Source organism: Haliotis rubra, unplaced genomic scaffold, assembly GCF_003918875.1.
Source record: "Haliotis rubra isolate DU_JTF1 unplaced genomic scaffold, ASM391887v1 Scf200, whole genome shotgun sequence".
NCBI classification, from domain to species: domain Eukaryota; kingdom Metazoa; phylum Mollusca; class Gastropoda; order Lepetellida; family Haliotidae; genus Haliotis; species Haliotis rubra.
Genome location: NW_025766004.1, coordinates 869,960 through 890,464, shown reverse-complemented (window position 1 = coordinate 890,464; position 20,505 = coordinate 869,960).

Sequence of the window (20,505 nt, the reverse complement as noted above, 5' to 3'; positions counted from 1 at the left end):
AGTTATTGTGCGTAGGTGATGTGTACTTATTGTGTGTAGGTGGTGTGTAGTTATTGTGTGTATGTGATGAGTAGTTATTGTGTGTAGATGGTGTGTAGGTGTGTGTAGTTATTGTGTGTAGATGGTGTGTAGGTGATGTGTAGTTATTGTGTGTAGGTGGTGTCTAGTTATTGTGTGTAGGTGGTGTGTAGTTATTGTGCGTAGATGGTGTGTAGTTATTGTGTAGGTGATGTGTACTTATTGTGTGTAGATGGTGTGTAGTTATTGTGTGTAGGTGATGTGTAGTTATTGTGTGTATATGGTGTGTAGTTATTGTGTGTAGGTGGTGTGTAGTTATTGCGTGTAGATGGTGTGCAGAGATTGTTTGTAGTTCTTTTGTGTAGGTAGTGGTTAGTTATTGTGTTTATTCGGTGTGTACTTATTGTGTGTAGGTGGTGTGTAGTTATTATGTGTAGGTGATGTGTAGGTGGTGTGTAGGTGATGTGTAGTTATTGTGTGTAGGTGGTGTGTAGTCATAGTGTGTAGGTAATGTGTAGTTATTGTGTGTAGGTGGTGTGTAGATATTGTGTGTAGGTAACGTGTAGATATTGTGTGTAGGTAATGTGTAGTTATTGTGTGTAGGCGATGTGTAGTTATTGTGTGTAGGTGGTGTGAGATGGTATATAGGTGGTGCGTAGTTATTGTGTGTAGATGGTCTGTAGGTGGTGTGTAGTGTAAGTGACGTTTAGGTGGTGTGTAGTTATTGTATGTAGGTGATGTGTAGTTATTGTGTGTAGGTTTTGTGTAGTGTAAGTGACGTGTAGGTGGTGCGTAGTTATTGTGTGTATGTGATTTGTATGTGGTGTGTAGTTATTGTGTGTATGTGGTGTGTAGTTATTGTGTGTATGTGGTGTGTAGTTATTGTGTGTATGTGGTGTGTAGTTATTGTGTGTAGGTGGTGTGTAGTTATTGTGTGTAGGTGGTGTGTTGGTGTTGTGTAGTTATTGTGTGTTGGTGGTGTGTAGTTAGTGTGTGTATGTGGTGTGTAGTTATTGTGTGTATGTGGTGTGTATATGGCGTGTAGTTATTTTGTGTATGTGATGTGTAGTTATTGTGTGTATGTGGTGTGTATGTTGTGTGCTTGTGTAGTGTGTGTTGGTGGCGTGTAGGTGGTTTGAATATGGTGAGTTTATTTGGTGTCTAATGTTGCCAATGTTCCTCCTCCTGTAACTGCCAACACAGACACTGATGTCCATATCACGGCAACTAAGTGGATTTCCGACTGTAATGACGCGCGGTATTCATCAGACTGACATTGATATCGATGTAATTTCAAACTCAGTTTCCTGGCCTTGCAAAGGCACTGACGTTAGTTTATCTAACAACCCGATATTATCCAAAAAGTTAGAAGCCGTGAAACCAAACTTTTTTCACCATTGATGCCATAATATTCCGAAGTTACGCAATATAATCATTGTTTGTGACTTGTTGCGTAATTACATTTAGATGCACCGCTCCCATATTGATAAATGCAACAAGAATCATTATGGATACTGTTTCCGTCTCTTGATGGCATTAAAAGACATGCAATATATCCCTATGGATTTGACACAGACGAAAACAAATCTCTCTTGATGAATATCATAGAGAATCAATGCAACCACTTATCTAGATACGGGGAGCGATTTGGGGATATACTTATGACTCAGACACCCATGAATAAAACACTAGCAGGGTGTGGGAGTATGGGGGAGGGTGTCTGCTTGCTGATGCAGGGTTGTCCACAAAACACGGGAGTAGTCTCCCTTGGGTACGACAAGTTGGTCAAATCCGCTGATCATTACAAGATCAGATTACAAAATCACGTAAAACAGACAAGCGAAGTGTATTTGCTGTCTACAATTGACAAACCATTCATAAACTAAACAATTTAAAGGGATTAAGTCTAACCACGTAACTGCGTCTTAATGCGCCTAGCGCTTACCTCATCTCGATGATGTAGCTGTTATATCGGCGTTTACCATTGTTAAATTCCATATGTCTAAATATACTACATTACGTCATTTTATGTCTTATCGACCGTATCATTGTCAATGATGAATAGAAATATTTGCAAGAATGGACTACAGTAAGTGTGAGTTTAAACCATCCATCGAAACATATAACAATTTTCAAATTTCTACTTGGAAGAAATGGACATTTTTACTCCAATTTCAAAAATAAATGCTAGACGTCAGTGCCAGAGGATCTTTTATTGAATTCGATCACGAACACAGTTCCCACCCCCGCGTTCAATTACCATACTTGTTCCAAACCCGGGATCTACGTCCTCCCATAACTCATTTCAATGCAGATACCATAATTATAAGATGGGAGTATTTTCTCGAAGAAAATCTTCAACATCCCCTATCATAAGAAATTGTCCACTTCAATGGAAAAACTTAAGCATAAATATTGAGATAAAGCTGGGTTTATGTCGTTTCTACTTTAGCTATCTAAACTGCCAGACATATGTGCAATCAACCAAATGGACACATGGAATTTTGTCTCTGATGAAAGAATATTTTTGGAGGTAATCTTCATTTCAGAGACAGAAATCAACAACCAGCCTGTCCCGTGACCTAGCTCAAGGTCATTCACTGACAGAATGCTATTTTGATATAATCATAGCTTCTATCGTTCATCTCTATAGTCATGAATGGAGCCCCCATAAAGGAAAATCACCCTATGCATATACCGCCCCCACTGTGGCGAGTGTAGCTCTCGTATATCTCCATTCACATATGAATCACTTAGTCAAATCCACTTTCACAGATCGATCCCTCTTGGCCAAATCCTGGGGTCTAGTTGACAGCAAGGCCGATAGCATCATGTAGCCTCTCTACCAGAGTCTTTCTTACTGGTTACACGGAGTCGTAAATTACTTCATTTGTCGCCAATAATCCATCCAACCTTTAGGCGCGTGGGTGGCAATTTAGACGATGTGCCTTAATTAACCTTTTGTATTGAAGGATGTGGGAGACTGGCTGCGAGCAGAATGAATATTTACTTCGGTAGTGAGGAGACACTTGGGAATAGAAAAAGGAACAAAAAGAAGCGATTTATAGATATTCTTCACATTATTTTTCGGGTTTGCTGACAACAGCCTCGACGTGGAACTAAGCACGGATCTGGCCCCCAAAACGAGAGGGGGAGGGGGAGGGTCACCCGGTGCAGCGTTTACCTGGTTTCCTGAATTTACAATAAAGAGCAAATTTACAGACGCACTCATAATGATTGGCCCACACTTAGGACTGACTGACTGAGTTTAGTTTTACGCCGCTGTTAGCAATATTCCAGCAACATCACGGCGGGGGACACCAGAAATGGGCTTCACACATTGTGCCCATGTGGAGATTCGAACCCGGGTCTTCGGCGTGACGAGCCAACGCTTTAACCATTAGGCTACCCAACCGTCCCCGACAAGGAGCCCGAGAAAGTACAAATATAATTAGTTCAATAAAGAAGCCCCCCCCCCCCCCACACACACTTAGGATGATTATCACTAGATATATTGGTATTAGACATGGACTCCCTTGAGGCTTGCGCCAGACAATTTAGCCCATTACACATTCATGTATACAACAGAAGATTATGTTAGCCACGAGTTTATCTCTCGCTAAACTGAATGTAAGTTCCCCTTCTAATTGTCCCAGATCAGAACACACTCAAATGTATCATCTGAATTCATCTTATAACCAAACGTCGTCTTAATAGTTCTCCAAGCGCGTACAGATCCGTCAAAAGAGCTTCGACCTTGCGGCCAAGTTCCACGTACACGCGGCCTAGACCTTGACACAAGATAAGCGCGCAGTGGTGTAAACAGTGAACATTTCCCGCCCTGCTGTAAACCACCCTGCTTATCAAATCGCGTTTAATGAGCCTATGGCCCCGGAGCAAGTTTGGTGTTCATATCCAGGTTTATGGTTATGACTGGGCCACCACTGCTTGCACCGTAGTTAACGCCTATAGTCAGTGGGGACTACTCTGCCTGGCCTAGTGGCCTCGTTACCGTCCCATCAATGAGATAACACCTCAATCAAAGCACGGCAGGGCAACACATATTATGAGATTGTGATAAGCAGAGGAACCTTTCTATCGTTAACCCACAAGGAAGCGCAATTAGAGGGGAGGGCGGAGCACGGTGGCCCTCGCATGCCAGTCAGACCTATCTACACTTTTGTTTATTTTCTGTGAATACGTCATTATCACGTGACTTGTAAGTTGGCCAATCGCATCGCTTGATACGAAGATGATTGAAATACCTCGCGGTTCAAATATCAACTTACTATCCGTGTCGTCGGATTTTTATCGTTGTGATTTATCTAGAACGAGACTTTCGTTGACTCTGGCAGTTGTGGTGATTTATTGTCTTTGAAAAAACTACATTTCTTGAGATGATGATTTGTCATGTTCCCATATTTCGTTACTCTTTTGAAACAATGATGACCTTATGTGTGAAGCTAGACCGTATGAAGCAGCTTTGGTAACATGAAGAATGTTGGAAATATTCTCAATATTTTCTCAATGGCAATTACACTCCTGCTCATAAATACTTACCACTTTTTGCCATCGAACCTGGTAATTCCTCAAGAGTAAGGTTGTAGTACCGCTTCAGCTCCGCTATCGTACCGCGGTAGTTCCATAATTGTACCGCTATGGTACCACGAAAGCTTTCGAAACAAAGGAAGTGGTATCCGTGGACAGGAGTGTACCATAGCTGCACATGTTAGCGTTGTTCCAGAGATTAAGTGGCTAAATCGTTCGCTCGTCACGCCGAAGACCCGGGTTCGATTCTCCACATGGGTACAATGTATGAAGCCCATTTCTGATGTCCCCCGCCGAGATATTGCTGGAATATTGCTAAAAGAGGCGTAAAACTAACCTCACTCACTCACTCCAGAGATTTGTACATGAATAAACCCTTATTACAAGTCTAGATCTATTAAAAGGGTATCTGTTTCCTGTCAGTACCGTCTCTATGTTACCTCAAACAACATCAGCATGGAACTGGACTACAGAGCGGCCGTATTAACCGTTTAAGGTACAACACAGGTAAGAGATGTCGCTCGTCTGGCAAGCCAGGAGATATAGCATACTGTGTTCCTTGCTCCTGTATTCTTGAAGCAAAGATTGTTGTTGTTCTTTGTTTATTAATGCCGGGCACAGCAGTATTCCAGCTATATGACGGCGGTCTGTAAATAATTAAGTCAGGACCAGACAATCCAGTGATCAACAGCATGACCATCGATCTACGCAGCTGGGATTCGATGACATGTGTCAACCAAGTCAGGGAACCTGACCACACGATCCTGTCAAATACGACAAGCTTAAGTATGGGTTACTGAAGACCAATTCTAACCCGAAGCAGAGACTCCAAATCTCACGTGAATGGCGAAATCCCGAAGAAAGTTCTTGCTGTTTTATTTACTGATGCTCCAGTATGTCATTATGATGCAACAGTTATATCAAGTCTAGACCAGACAAACCAGGGGTTGATATTATGAGCGACATCACGTCTGGAGTACGATGACACTCAGTTTACCTAATCTCCCAATCTTAGATCGAACAGAAATCCATTCCGTCGCCTCGTACGGCAGTGAGTGAGTGAGTTTAGTTGTACGCAGCTTCTAGCAATATTCCAGCAATATCACGGCGGGGGGACACCAGAAATGGGCTTCACACATTGTACTTGGGGAATCGAACCCGGGTCTTCAGCGTGACAAGCGAACGCTTTAACCACTAGGCTACCTCAACGTCCTTCTTACGACAGGTAGAGGTTACCACGATCAGTAGACTAAGGTTCATTTTCTGAAAATATAGAACTTTGAAAAAATCAGTAAACCATTTAAATTAAAAAAGAGCCTTGGTAGGAAATACACATTATATGTCGGAACCCGTGAAGGTTAATAATATTGATCTTCAGTAACCGATGCTTGTTGTAAGAGGCGACTAACGGGATCGGGTGGTCAGGCTCGCTGACTTGGTTGACACATGTCATCGGTTCCCAATTGCGCGGATTGATGCTCATGCTGTTGATCACTGGATTGTCTGGTCCAGACTCGATTATTTACATACCGGCGCCATATAGCTGGAATATTGCTGAATGCGGCGTAAAACTAAAACACTCACTCATTATGTCGGAAAGCACACGTTATATCTCCAAATCATCAACATTGGTGGGGTGAACCTGAAAAACGAGATTTGCTTCATGTTGGGCATTTACGTTGCAGAAACGGTTGGGAGGAAGATATAATAATATGGTTCGTGGACTGTGAGACAGACTAAGGCTTCAATTTTACCCCTGAATACCCATGGGATGAGGTATGTACTACATGCCTGACCCTGTACAGTCCAAGGGTTAATTAATCGTCTTGAAGTTAAAGTATGAGGTAAAGGGACCAGCTAATGAAAGCAATGACATGGTTAAAGGGTATAATCACTGAGCATATTCAATCCTGTACAGTCCAAGGGTTAATCGTCTTGAAGTGAAAGTATGAGGTAAGAGGACCAGTTAATGAAAGCAATGACATGGCTACTGAGTATAATCACTGAGTATATTCAATCCTGTACAGTCCAAGGGTTAATCGTCTTGAAGTGAAATTATGAGGTAAGAGGACCAGCTAATGAAAGCAATGACATGGTTACTGAGTATAATCACTGAGTATATTCAATCCTGTACAGTCCAAGGGTTAATAAGCAGGTCAGAGGACCAGCTACTGAAAGTATAATCACTGAGTATATTCAATCCAGTACAGTCCAAGGGTTAATCGTCTTGAAGTGAAAGTATGAGGTCAGAGGACCAGCTAATGAAAGCAATGACATGGTTACTGGGTATATAACTGAGTATATTCATGACCTGCCGTCGTAGATGCCGTCCCACGACAGTTGCAGCCTGAACCCAACGGCGAATGTCGTTCACGATGCTGTAGGTAAGGAGAATAGCGATATGGGGAAGTCAGGTACCGCCAACAGATGCCGAGGTCATCCAGCGTCGGTGACATATTGGTATTTGTCACGATAACGTATCACCGAATCTTGAACAATGTTCAGGATTTCGAAAAAACACATATACAGGACCACACAGAGCGGCAATAAGCCCTACCGAGAGTTGGGGATGCAAATATGTCATTGGTTGCAACCCCGTTTTGGAATACTGTGTGAAACGTCAAGAAGAATTATGCGTCTATAAAAGGTTTTTTTCCACAGAAATATGTGTCCCTTCTTTGATAGATTGTGTTGTGAAGAGTAACTCACATGCTAGCGGAGTAAAGAGGCTGTCGTGTGACCGAGTTCTCAGATGAGTGATCTAAGTGGTATTTACATCACGAGCTGACATGAGAGCCACAGACACAACACACCGCTCTTTTCAGACATTGAAAATACAGCAGCGATCAACTTTGGGACCTAGATTATTCCTTAACCGAACCGGGCAGAAAGGCACAGTTGAAAACACAGGCAGACAGACCGACTCACCAACACAGGCAGACAACTACATTCGCCGCCACAGACAGACAGGTAAACAGGCAGACAGACATACTCACCAACACAGGCAGACAGGCAGGCAGATAGGCACAATCGCCACCACAGACAGACAGGTAAACAGGCAGACAGACATACTCACCAACACAGGCAGACAGGCAGGCAGATAGGCACAATCGCCACCACAGGCAGATAGGCACACTCACCACCACAGGCAGACAGGCACACTCACCAACACGAACGGACAGATAGACAAACAAATGAAAGACACTCACCACGGCAGAAAGACAGGAAGGCATACAGGCAGACAGGCACAGTCACCAACACGAACGGACAGACAGACAGACAAATGAAAGACACTCACCACGGCAGAAAGACAGGAAGGCATACAGGCACACTCACCAACACGAACGGACAGACAGACAGACAAATGAAAGACACTCACCACGGCAGAAAGACAGGAAGGCATACAGGCGGAAAGGCTCATTCTCCAACTCTGGCAGGCAGGTGGGCAGACACATTCACCATAACAGGCAGACAAGTAGACAGACAGAGAGACACACTCATCAAGACCGCGGAGAGGCACCCTCATGAAGACAGACGGAGAGGCACCCTCATCAAGACAGACAGACAGGCAGACTGGCACACTCACCAGCATTGGCAGGAAGACAGGCAGACAGACATATTTACCAACACATGCAGACATACGGGCACACTCACCAACATAGACAGACAGGCAGAGAGGCGGGCACACTTACCAGCACAGGCAGGAAGACATTCAGACAGGCACATTTACCAACACAGGCAGACAGACGGGCACGCCCACCAGCATAGGTAGGAAGACAGGCACACTAACCAACACAGACAGACAGGCAGGCAGACAGACGGGCACACTCACCAACACAGACAGAGAGACATACAGAGTGACGGGCACACCCACCAACACAGACGGACAGGAAGAGGGACGGGCACACTCACCAACACAGACAGACAGACAGACGGACACACTCACCAACACAAATAGAAAGGCAGACAGACAGAGTGACGAGCACACCCACAAACACAGACAAACAGGATGACCGACAGACAGACAGAGTGACGGGCACACCCACCAACACAGACGGACAGGAAGAGAGACGGGCACACTCACCAACACAGACAGACAGACGGGCACACTCACCAGCATAGGCAGGAAGACAGACAGACAGGCACATTTTCCAACTCAGGGAGGAAGACAGACAGACAGACAGAAAGACGGGCACACTCACCAGCATAGGCAGGAAGACAGGCAGACAGGCACATTTACCAGCACAGGCAGACAGACACCAGACGTTCGGTGACCATCAGAGCAGCCTCAAAGCAACGTGAAACAATAACACACTTATTTTTATCGCACCATACGTACAATGCGGTCACATCGACCACAACAGAGAAGTGTATCTCCATGTTACACCCACCTGATATATATCTACACTTAATAGTTGCATTTGGAACTAAGTATAAATATTGTGTGGCAACTTTATTGTCGGATTATTTTGGCAGATGCATTTTAGTACAATGCTCCTGTTGAAAACGTAAACACGTGCATCTGGTGCACTGGATATAAACCGTCGAGGTGTAAGTCTGATACGGCCAATACCGTTACTCAAAAACCAGAAAAAGCCGAAGCAACAACTCGTCTAAACATTCCGTGATATTCGGGTTAATTGTCTTGAAGGGTTGGATACTATTGGCAAGATAACCGATGAGACACAGAAGATGGAAGATACAATTCATGAGTCACGCGTTTCATCAAGATGCACTTGTTTAGTTCAAGTGATGCTGTTATTTCTCTTAGAGACACACGGTTGCTGATGAGGAGGTTTAGGCTGGAAGGCAATGACACGCTAAACTCGATTATCCAGTGCGTAACGTCCATTCTGGTATGACTAATACCTTTGTACTTTTACTGCCGTAGTTTTCTTGGTGTGCTTTCCTTCCTGAGACAAATGATGGATTATGATGCTAATTTTATAATGTCAAAGGTTATAGGAAGAGTGACTTATCTTTGAGGGTTTTCTTTCAACACATATACGTTTTGTACTGTAACAGCAATGCAGAAATATGGGTAAAGGTGAAGGTCGGTTTCAAATGAATGAATTAAACAAAGTTTCATGTAGTCTGAAAGAAAAGAAAGTCTCTGAATCATTTTATGAAATTTAATTAGATACCTTAAGAACTGGCAGTGTTTCTAAATTTATACAATATATTCACTCCAGGGAAAAGATGATAGTTTGCTGGACACATTGATAAAACAACAAAAAAACTGTCAGGCAAAAAGGGGTGAGTGAGTTTACAAAAAGTAGCCTTAACAATATTTCGACGGGTGACACCAGAAATGGGCTTCACACATTGTATCCATGTTGGGAATCGAACCCATGTCTTCGACGTGACGAACGAACGCTTTAACCACTAAGCTATCCCACCGCCCCTCAGCCTAAAGAAAGTATACACACTGATTTGATGGTGGCTGTAAACAAACCCAACAAAAAACAGCTATTGGACGTTGCTGTATTTGATACGGGTATGATAGTTGTATTCTGGGCCTTAAGCTTGCAAGGGGCGGTGGGGTAGTCTAGTAGTTAAAGCGTAGGCTCGCTGAATACCCGGGTTCGATTCCCCACATGGGCACACTGTGTGAAGCCCATTTATGGTGTCCCCCGCCGTGATATTGCTGGAATATTGCTAAAAGCGGCGTAAAACCATACTCACTCAACCTTTTTTGCAGTGTTTGCAGCCTGGTAACATTTTGAAAACGGTGGTAATATTTCGGTCAAAGATCAGTTTTCAGATCTATACTTTTTTCCGGCACTTTGGCTCTTTGTTTCACGAGTGTAAGTTCAAGATTGATTATTTGAGGTTCGTTGATGTGTTGCTTAACGCCGCACTCAGCAATATTCCAGCTATATGGCCGCGGTCTGTAAATACTCGAGTCTGGAACAGACAATCCAGTAATCAACAGCATGAGCATCAATCCACGCAATTAGGATACGATGACATGTGTCAACCAAGTCAACAAGTCTGACCACCCGATCTCGTTAGTAGCCTTTACGACAATCATGGGCTACTGAAGATCTAATCCTTATCTTCATGGATACATAACATACCCATTTGAATATACAAGTCAAAACAATAATTACACAACAGTCTCGTTTCCTGTTGACTGGGTTCCGACCTATTGCGCAACTTAGTACAATAACCAGTCCAGAACTTTTAGACTAATTCATTTAGCTTGATACATAAATATTAATCCATATTATTTGATACATCTAAGCACTTGTATATTGCAACACTACGCTCCTTTTAATCCTTGCAAACACGTCGTGCAGAGTGCATTGTCGTACAGCAAGCTCTGACAAATGGAAACCTGGAAATCGTGGAAATCTCAAAACGAGGCTCTGCCGCTAGAAAAGTTTGGCGGTCTGGTACGGACTTGATATTGTATCAGTCACATTGTGCGTTACAGAACTACATTGAATAAGCACAAATGAACACATAACAGGTGTAACCAGTGAGCCAGATGCATTGTGAATCATTTTACGACCTCATCAAACAGGGGCAGTCTGTGACGTCTAAGTTAAGGTCATGCTGCCTACACCTCGCCATAAAATATAGAAATACGATGTTATTAAACTTTAAAATTAAAATTCATTTGTAAATACCATTTCACTATGAAACAAGGAATTGGAATTCAGTGTAACCATAGTTGTTTGTGATGTCTATTTTCACTTTCACAAGAGAAATTTCGGATCGGCTGAAAAGTAGGTCATTGTCTGAATAGGTTGATAAGACTCATGTTTCAGTTTGAGTCTAATATATATCAGCTAGCCGTGGGTAAAAAGGTCTAGGTCACAAAGGTCGTTGAGGTCACTCAGACCGTTAATGGTTTTTACAAGTGAAACACAGGAACGCGCTGGATAACCAAGGATGATAATAATTGATGAATCTGAGATTCGAACCCTTGACCCACAGACCACTGAGCCACCCCCAGCTCAGTTTTGTCCTTTAGTTTTGAGTTTTGTCCCTTAGTGTACCAGAAACCTATGATCGAGGGTTCGAATCTCATGGTTTTGCTTCTGTCTTTGTCATGCGCATGCGCATTCAGTCTACCAAAGTCTAAACATATCTAAAACCAGCATCAGTCCTCACACACAAAACGAAAGCGTAATCCGAGAACCCCCATACTGTCTGCACTGTTAAAACCAAGTCTGCTCATTCATTTAGAACCCATTTTGCTGTTTCTGTATGACACTGCGATTCAATGGATGTATCAACGCCCCGCCATGTTGAAAACCTTTCCGCGGGGAATGAAATTTTGTCTTTGAAAGATTAGGATGAAAAATGTTTGTCTGAGTATGTGTGCGCAATATTTATAGATCCGCCAAACCAATGTCTGTGTTTATTTCAAAACTAACACAGATTACCATTCGACCTTGGGAGCCATGTTCCGATCCAGTGATATGGCACCTAGTCTCGCACCAGTTTGATCAACCCCCGCTCCTGAAATAAACACATGTCAACATAAAGGTGAAAAAACCCTTCCAGCAGTAAAACAATATTAATTAATTGGCATCGGTGATAGATTAACAGGTTATCTTTCATTTCCTGGATGGCAGTCTTCACGTCTTCATGTCTTCACGCCATTTTCAAGCTGTACGTTATCTCAAAATGAAGTCGACAGGGGTTAAGTCGGTGAGACACGTACCCAATATAACTTCATGATTTACAAAAGAAAACATTTTAGACTGCGTGTTAACGCTAAACATGTCTGACCGCGATTCCGAAGGATATATTAGGTCACGCAATTCTGTGATGTAATGTTGACGAGGTAAACTTCGGTGCTGAAGTATCTTGATTTATGGTTTTGTGGAAAGAGCCATTTGTTTCAGAAATGTCACAAAAAGCTTTAAAAGATCAAAATCCCCCGAATTCACGCTTAATAAATCAAATTTAATCGTGATACGTTTGCGTGTTGTGTCACATGTTATAAATGTTTTGTTATTTGTTCGAATGTTTGTTTAGCTGGGAATGTATATTACAACAACAAATAGATTAATGGCAAAAACATTTGGACATAAGTATGTAAATATCATGATGCCTGGAATTTCATTGAGGTATGGCACAGAGTAATGGGGCGGGTCTGCGCAGCTATGGGGAGGGGGGAGGGGGGTAGCCGTGTTGTTAAGGCGTTCGCTTGTCACTCTGTTACGTATCCCAATTGCGTAGATCGATGCTCATGCTGTTGATCACTGGATCACGATTATTCACAGACCGCCGCCATATAGCTGGAATATTGCTGACTGAGGCGTGAAACTAAACTCACTCACTCACTCCTCTTACTGAAGGCAAAGGAACGTAAACACCCAGGGTACGTCGATAGTAATGTGTGTTATATGGGTATCACGGTTTGGTCAAAGGATAGGTCTTTATCTACAATACTTCTATATGCCTTCAATCACAATGTCCAAACCTGAGGGGAGTTAAAACAACTTCATCTCTGCGACAACGCCGACGAGAGGTGTAGCATATGTTGCTGTTGGGAGTTGTGTCCCTTACCCGTGGGAACAAGGAGTTAAATACTGCTCCAAGGGGTGTTTAAACTAACAACTAGTCTCTGAAAAGAATATATTTTACTGAAAAAAGGTTCATAGTAAAAAAAAATATAATAAAAAGGCTTTCTTCATTTTCAGACTGTGGAAATCTAGACTTGCCACATTTTCTAGACTTGCGTCGTCTTTCTTGGATAATATTTGCTTCAGGGTCTGTACGAGAGACTAAGAGGCGTTCGTCTCATACGCTAAATCACTCATTCGATATTTAAACTGATGCTTAAGCGTACACAACCTTTTAGTTTTGAATCAACTTCAGGCAAGCTGGAAGTTGTAAGAACTACAATTAACTGATCTAACAGCGTTGCAAATTCCATTTTGTTCCCCAAATTTAAATATTTTGAGATTTTACAGTAATTTGTATTTAGGAATAGCATGCAACGATAGTTTCTTAACTTTCAGAAATTGGAGAAATCCAGACTTGTTGCGTTATAGATCTTGTGTCTCCGGGCGTGCATGTTTCAGGATCTCAGAGACAAAAGTTTCTTTTCAAACATTGACTCAACTGTGTTGGACAATGCCCCGAGAAAAGGCCATATTTTATTAACGCTTCTATCAATCCTAACTCGGCGCATCCCTCATCAATTATTTCTGAGTTGCATCATACCTGTAATTAATACACGTAATGACTCACGATATTAATATTCACTAAAGGGTTGGCACAGTAATTACTGACTGGAGGCTGAAGCATCGGTCTGGCTTGAATCAGAAATTAATCTTATCCGCTGGCCCACAAATCCACTGATACCACCATGAGGATACGCAGTAGTGACCAGCTTGCCCTCAGGGCAGTTTATGTGCTTCGTAGCAAATCAGGACAAAGTGGAACAACTATTCTCGTTGGTCAAGGTCAAGGTCACCATTAAGCTAATCAAGATGGCGGAAACTGACCTAGACAAAATGTGTCAGGTCGCTCCCATTTATCACGTCTTACGTGTAATTTGCGCGTTCCGTGCTCAATTAAACAATTTTCATAGGTATGCGTTCATCAGACACATACGATAACAACATAATGAACTATGTTGATTTAAGGGCCGGCAGATCTGAGCATGAGCGAAATGATGGTATTGATGGTATGTGCCCATGAACCTTGTTTCGTGATGTTTATAAATTTTTATTTTTATTAGGAATGCGTCCAATACCTGTCTAATTTCCACGGGCATACATTGTGGAATGATATAAGGCAGGGGCGGATACACCTTATGAGAAGCGAGGGGTGCACACTCTTGAGAAAGGGTGGGGGTGGGGTTAGGGTGTCATTTAATAAACGTTCGGAAGCACACCCTCCCTCTGGATCCGTCTATGTAAGGAGAGAGAGAGAGAGAGAGGGGAGAGAGAGAGAGAGAGAGAGAGAGGGTTTATTTTTATTAGGAATGCGTCCAATACCTGTCTAATTTCCACGGGCATACATTGTGGAATGATATAAGGCAGGGGCGGATACACCTTATGAGAAGCGAGGGGTGCACACTCTTGAGAAAGGGTGGGGTGGGGTTGGGGTGTCATTTAATAAACTATCGGGCGCACCCCCTCCCCTCTGGATCCGAGAGAGAGAGAGAGAGAGAGAGAGAGAGAGAGAGAGAGAGAGAGAGAGAGAGAGAGAGAGAGAGAGAGAGAGAGAGAGAGAGAGAGAGAGAGAGAGAGAGAGAGAGAGAGAGAGAGAGAGAGAGAGAGAGAGAGAGAGAGAGAGAGAGAGAGAGAGAGCTCTGTCAGTGGCTGTGTGTGTTTCTGTGTGTTGGATGGGGTGGTGCTACCTTGTGTAAGAAGCAGCAATTTGCCATGCAGAGTAACGTCCCTTTGGCGTGGCTGAATACAGTGCTTGTGTTCGCAAACCTTCTTGTCCTGGGCTCGTGAGAGAACACAACCGCCGCGAACTGTCTCCATCACTTCCTCTTTCTGTATACACTCTCTACATGCTGGGGTGGGAGACAAATCACTTTAAGGAATTTCACATAATTCTACAGTACATTCATGAACAGAATTCTGTTAACGTTATTCGAACAAATGTGCGAGTTAGTATGAAGGTTTCTATCGACTCTGGGTGAGAGGCCCCAGTTAAGTCAACAGGTTGTTGAGCTATAGTGGCCTTGCGGTTAGAGAGAGGCCTGAGTTTGGTTGCTGCTCTCTATACAGAGACGGCAAAGAGCGGTGTCCGCAGCCCCATAGTCTTTGAGTGTGAGTAAGGGGTGATGGAGTTATGTGCAAGTATATTTATTGTGTATTGCATGATATGGTGACCATGAGCCGGGATAGTTACTAACAACATCACACACAATAAACGCGCAACTGAATATTGGATGTGTTAGTTAAATCTGTTGTCAGTCCCACATATACGAGACATTTGACCTTGACCTCAGTATTCAAACCGAGGCTCCAGCACTGCCTTTAACCAAACCAAGAGTGCCGATCTGTTTGACAACAGGTGACCCTTGATTGGCCTTTTTCCAGCCAGGACAACAATAATTGGAATTCCTCTGACAGAGAGCCACGCGAGGACAGTCGTAGCGAGCGCAGACAAGACATAAACCTCTCAAGTTGGACAGAACTCCACAATCAGCTTGTTGATTTATGTGCAAGCAAGTCGCAACATTGGCGCTGGATGGCCTCTCGTGGAATGATCGAAACCTATATCACTACGATCATTGCATAACTCACTTCAAAAGTAATAGTTGTAATGTTTAGAATCCAATATAGATTTGCTGATTGCTACAGTTTTACGGCTTACACCAACAAACACACTTTTGTGAGAGAGTATTAAAACGAAAGTAAGACGCGATCAGATCGATTGGCTCGACGTGTTTACAAACATGGTTGAAATTTCTTATGTTGTCGCATCTTCTAAGATTACAAAAGTTATCTCATTTAGAGTGCAAATTTTCAGAACAATGTCAAATATACCATTACAACATATTTGTTTGCTTATTTACCATTTATAGATGTTTTGCGAAAACCCTTAACAAGTTCATCCTTGAACGTGATCAGTGAGTGAGTGAGTGAGTTATTATTTAACGTCACATCGGCAGAACGTCATCAGTATTACTTAGGGCAAGTAAGCGTGATTCAATAAAATCAATCATGCATTAGGAAAAAAAGTACAAGAAAAGTTCACGATAACATGTTTCTGTAACAGAAAAGTTCTGTTTACTTCAGAAAGTGGGTCAGTCGGTCGCGGACTATGTTTTCAGATCGAACTTTGTTTAATTGGCCGCGTTTATTACTCCGCTGTAATCCAGCAAGGCTTTGGTTCAATTGCATCCAGACACGAGAAGAGCCCTGGCTCTCACAACGTTCCCAACCTTCACGTTCTCTATAACACTGTTGCATCTTAATCAAACGTAAGATTGAATTTTCTTTTCACAAGTTGAATACATCTATACGTCTGTAGGAATCACAGATAGTTGGTAAAATGCCAAACAAGTAAAATTTCATGAGTTTTTGTATGTCGACAGCGGTATTAAATTGAGGCTATTAGATGAAGTCTATTAAATCAAGTCATCGTGCACGGAGGAGCTTTTCTTTACGTCTGGCTGAGAGCTGCTTCTTGCACCAAGGCCTCAGGTCACGGATTCTTCAAGGTTACGATGACCTTGACTGAGGTACGAACAAATGAGGTCACGGATATAGGTACCCTGAGCTCTGCACAACCATCAGGTCGATCGGGGGCTAGATCAATTACTGGACAAGCTCTTTACCGAATTTCTCAAGAAGTTGCAAAAAGTCTGAAGAGCATAATAAAGCTTCCTATCAAAACCTGACGAGTAATGTTACAGAACCATTATAAGACAAGCTAATAGATCGCCGAGGTAATTACATCAATTTGTCAAGGAAAGCAAATCGAATATTTCAAGTCAGTTTGACCTTCACTTGATAAATCTTTAACAATGCATCGAGTTGGATTAACTGGTGACAGTGATGTCTAAAGTTAATGCATCAGCGGGATTGAAACACGGGTCTTCCCTCGCTACCCTAACGCTAAGAAGCCATAGACAAACAGAGCTGTTCAGAAACATGTCTTGATTTCACAGAGCACCACAGAACCACGTCTCCTTGCCATGGGGTGACGTTTTCCACAGATCATTATACGAACGTTTGCTCTTTCCATCTGATGTTTTGACATAACACTACACAAATACAGGCAGTTTCCATCAGGTGATGTTTTGACATAACACCACACAGATACATGCGTTCACAGACTATAACCGACGAAGATGATGCGTCCATCTGGTGATGTTTTGACATAACACTACACAAATACAGGCAGTTTCCATGTGGTGATGTTTTGACATAACACTACACAAATACATGCAGTTTCCATCAGGTGATGTTTCTGACATAACACTACCATCAGGTGATGGTTTGACACTAACAAATACATGCAGTTTCCATCAGGTGATGTTTTGACATAACACTACACAAATACATGCAGTTTCCATCAGGTGATGTTTTGACATAACACTACACAAATACATGCAGTTTCCATCAGGTGATGTTTTGACATAACACTACACAAATACATGCAGTTTCCATCAGGTGATGTTTTGACATAACACTACACACATGCAGTTTCCATCAGGTGAGTTTCCATGTTTCCATGATGTTTTGACATAACACTACACAAATACATGCAGTTTCCATCAGGTGATGTTTTGACATAACACTACACAAATACATGCAGTTTCCATCAGGTGATGTTTTGACATAACACTACACAAATACATGCAGTTTCCATCAGGTGATGTTTTTGACATAACACTACACAATATACATGCAGTTTCCATCAGGTGATGTTTTGACATAACACTACACAAATACATGCAGTTTCCATCAGGTGATGTTTTGACATAACACTACACAAATACATGCAGTTTCCATCAGGTGATGTTTTGACATAACACTACACAAATACATGCAGTTTCCATCAGGTGATGTTTTGACATAACACTACACAAATACATGCAGTTTCCATCAGGTGATGTTTTGACATAACACTACACAAATACATGCAGTTTCCATCAGGTGATGTTTTGACATAACACTACACAAATACATGCAGTTTCCATGTGGTGATGTTTTGACATAACACTACACAAATACATGCAGTTTCCATGTGGTGATGTTTTGACATAACACTACACAAATACATGCAGTTTCCATCAGGTGATGTTTTGACATAACACTACACAAATACATGCAGTTTCCATCAGGTGATGTTGTGACATAACACTACATAAATACATGCAGTTTCTACCAGGTGATGGTTTCACAGAGCACTACACAGATACATGCTTTCACAGACTATAACCGACAAAGATGATGCATATGCGTCCATCTGGTGATGTTTTGACATAACACTACACAAAAACAAGCAATTTCCATGTGGTGATGTTTTCATAGACTACAACAGAAACGCATGACATGATTCTGACAGAACACTTCACAAACATTTACAATTTTCACGTGGCGATATTTTCAAAGAGCACCACAGAAACATATGCAATTCAGATCTGCTGATGTCTACATGTGTGTCACATAACAATAGATGAAATATATTTTGCAGTTTAGACGGTATGTGCAGAATGCAAAAGAATTATATCCTGACCCTGTGACGATAGGTAACTACTGACTCGGTTATTGTCACTTTGGACAAGACTCAGGCCAACAGACCACAATTAAATGCTCCACGCTAATCATTGTGATTGAGCAAATTGTAAAGAAAAAAACTGACCACTGTTGAACCGTGAGAAAGAGTAACATTAGAAATTAAACAGTATGACGATGATCTTGTCTCACATACACAACTTGCCTGACATTGTCCGGGTCTCAAGAAAAGGGGCAAGATTTAATCAAATTACCTGCCTATGAACACTTATTTATCTTAAAAGGTACCCACGATCTATTCACTTTAAGCGTAAAGGTATCTTTCTAATTTAGGCCTAGTGCTTTCAAATGCCTCTTCGGCTCCAAAGAAGTACAGCTGGAATCTAAGATTCGTCTCGTTTCACTGGGACATAGCTCATGCTGACAAGACAATCTGGGCAGCCTGCAAATATCCCTTCCCACAATCCTCGACTAAACTCCACAATCCGCGCACCTGTTAACTCTGTACGGATCCTCAGCATTGCTGACAGTGCTGGAACATTAAAAGTTCTTGTTTACAAACAGAAGTTAGTTCGAAGTTTGGGAAAAGTTTGTTATGAGCAAACTTGTTGATCAGAACGTCAAATATCAGTTCAGTTTGGGAAATGTTTATTGTGCCTTCGCGAACGTGGGTCAACATAATCGATGGTGTGGATAGGGCCCAGCTGAAACTGCAACCTTAATCGATAGATTTCAATTAACATTAGTTTGCAGCGGTTGGAATGGCTGCATAGTTTCCCTTGCTCTCCTGCTGCAAGTGATACAAGCATGTTGATGTAGGGTACTGTTCACCGTTGGAATCGGCGCTTTGAGTTAAAGAAGGAAGGTATTGATGCACGAGTGAACCATCATGCATATGAGTGAGTGAGTGAGTTGGGTTTAATGCCTCAGTGAAGAGTGTACCACTTACATTAGAATCGCAATACACTCCAAGAAAAGGAAAGGTATGTTGGGGTGAGCTACAGTAGGTCCCTAACTTGTTTGTTGTTGTCTTCACGGAATAGGCGAAGAGCAATGTGTTGTGTCCGTAGTCCCATAGCGATTGAGGTTGGGGGTAGGGTGAGGGGTTTATCTCACGTTAAACTGAATGTAACCCCCTTCCCCCACCCTTTAATTGTCCCAGATCAGGACTAAACGACCTCTTAATTGTCCTCTCAATGCGTATAGTGAATGAGTGAGTTTAGTTTTATGCCGCACTCAGCAATATTCAAGCTATATGGCGGCGGTCTGTAAATAATCAAGTCTGGACCAGACAATCCATTGATCAACAGCATGAGCATCGATCTGCGCAATTGGGATACGATGACATGTGTCAACCAGGTTAGCGATCCCGTTAGTTGCCCTTTACGACAAGCATGGGTTACTGAAGATCAATACTAACCCCGATCTTCACGGGAACCAAACGAGTATAGATCTGTCAAAAGTCCTCTATAACGCAACGGACACACTTTTCTACCGATTGTAGTAAGTTTACAACATCGTTACCACAAACATATCACTAGAAAATAATATGCTTTGGAGTACATAGTTCTTTAGAATGAGAATGATGATTTTGTTTCTTCATATACAAAATACAATATTTTGTACAGAGAGATCATTGCCACTGGTGTAGTGCACAAACGCAACCGTTGAAAACTGAACTTTATACAACAATGTTTATTTTGACAGCGCATACATGCCCTGGGTGCCGTTGTACAAAACGATCTTTGCGCTAAGGTGACCG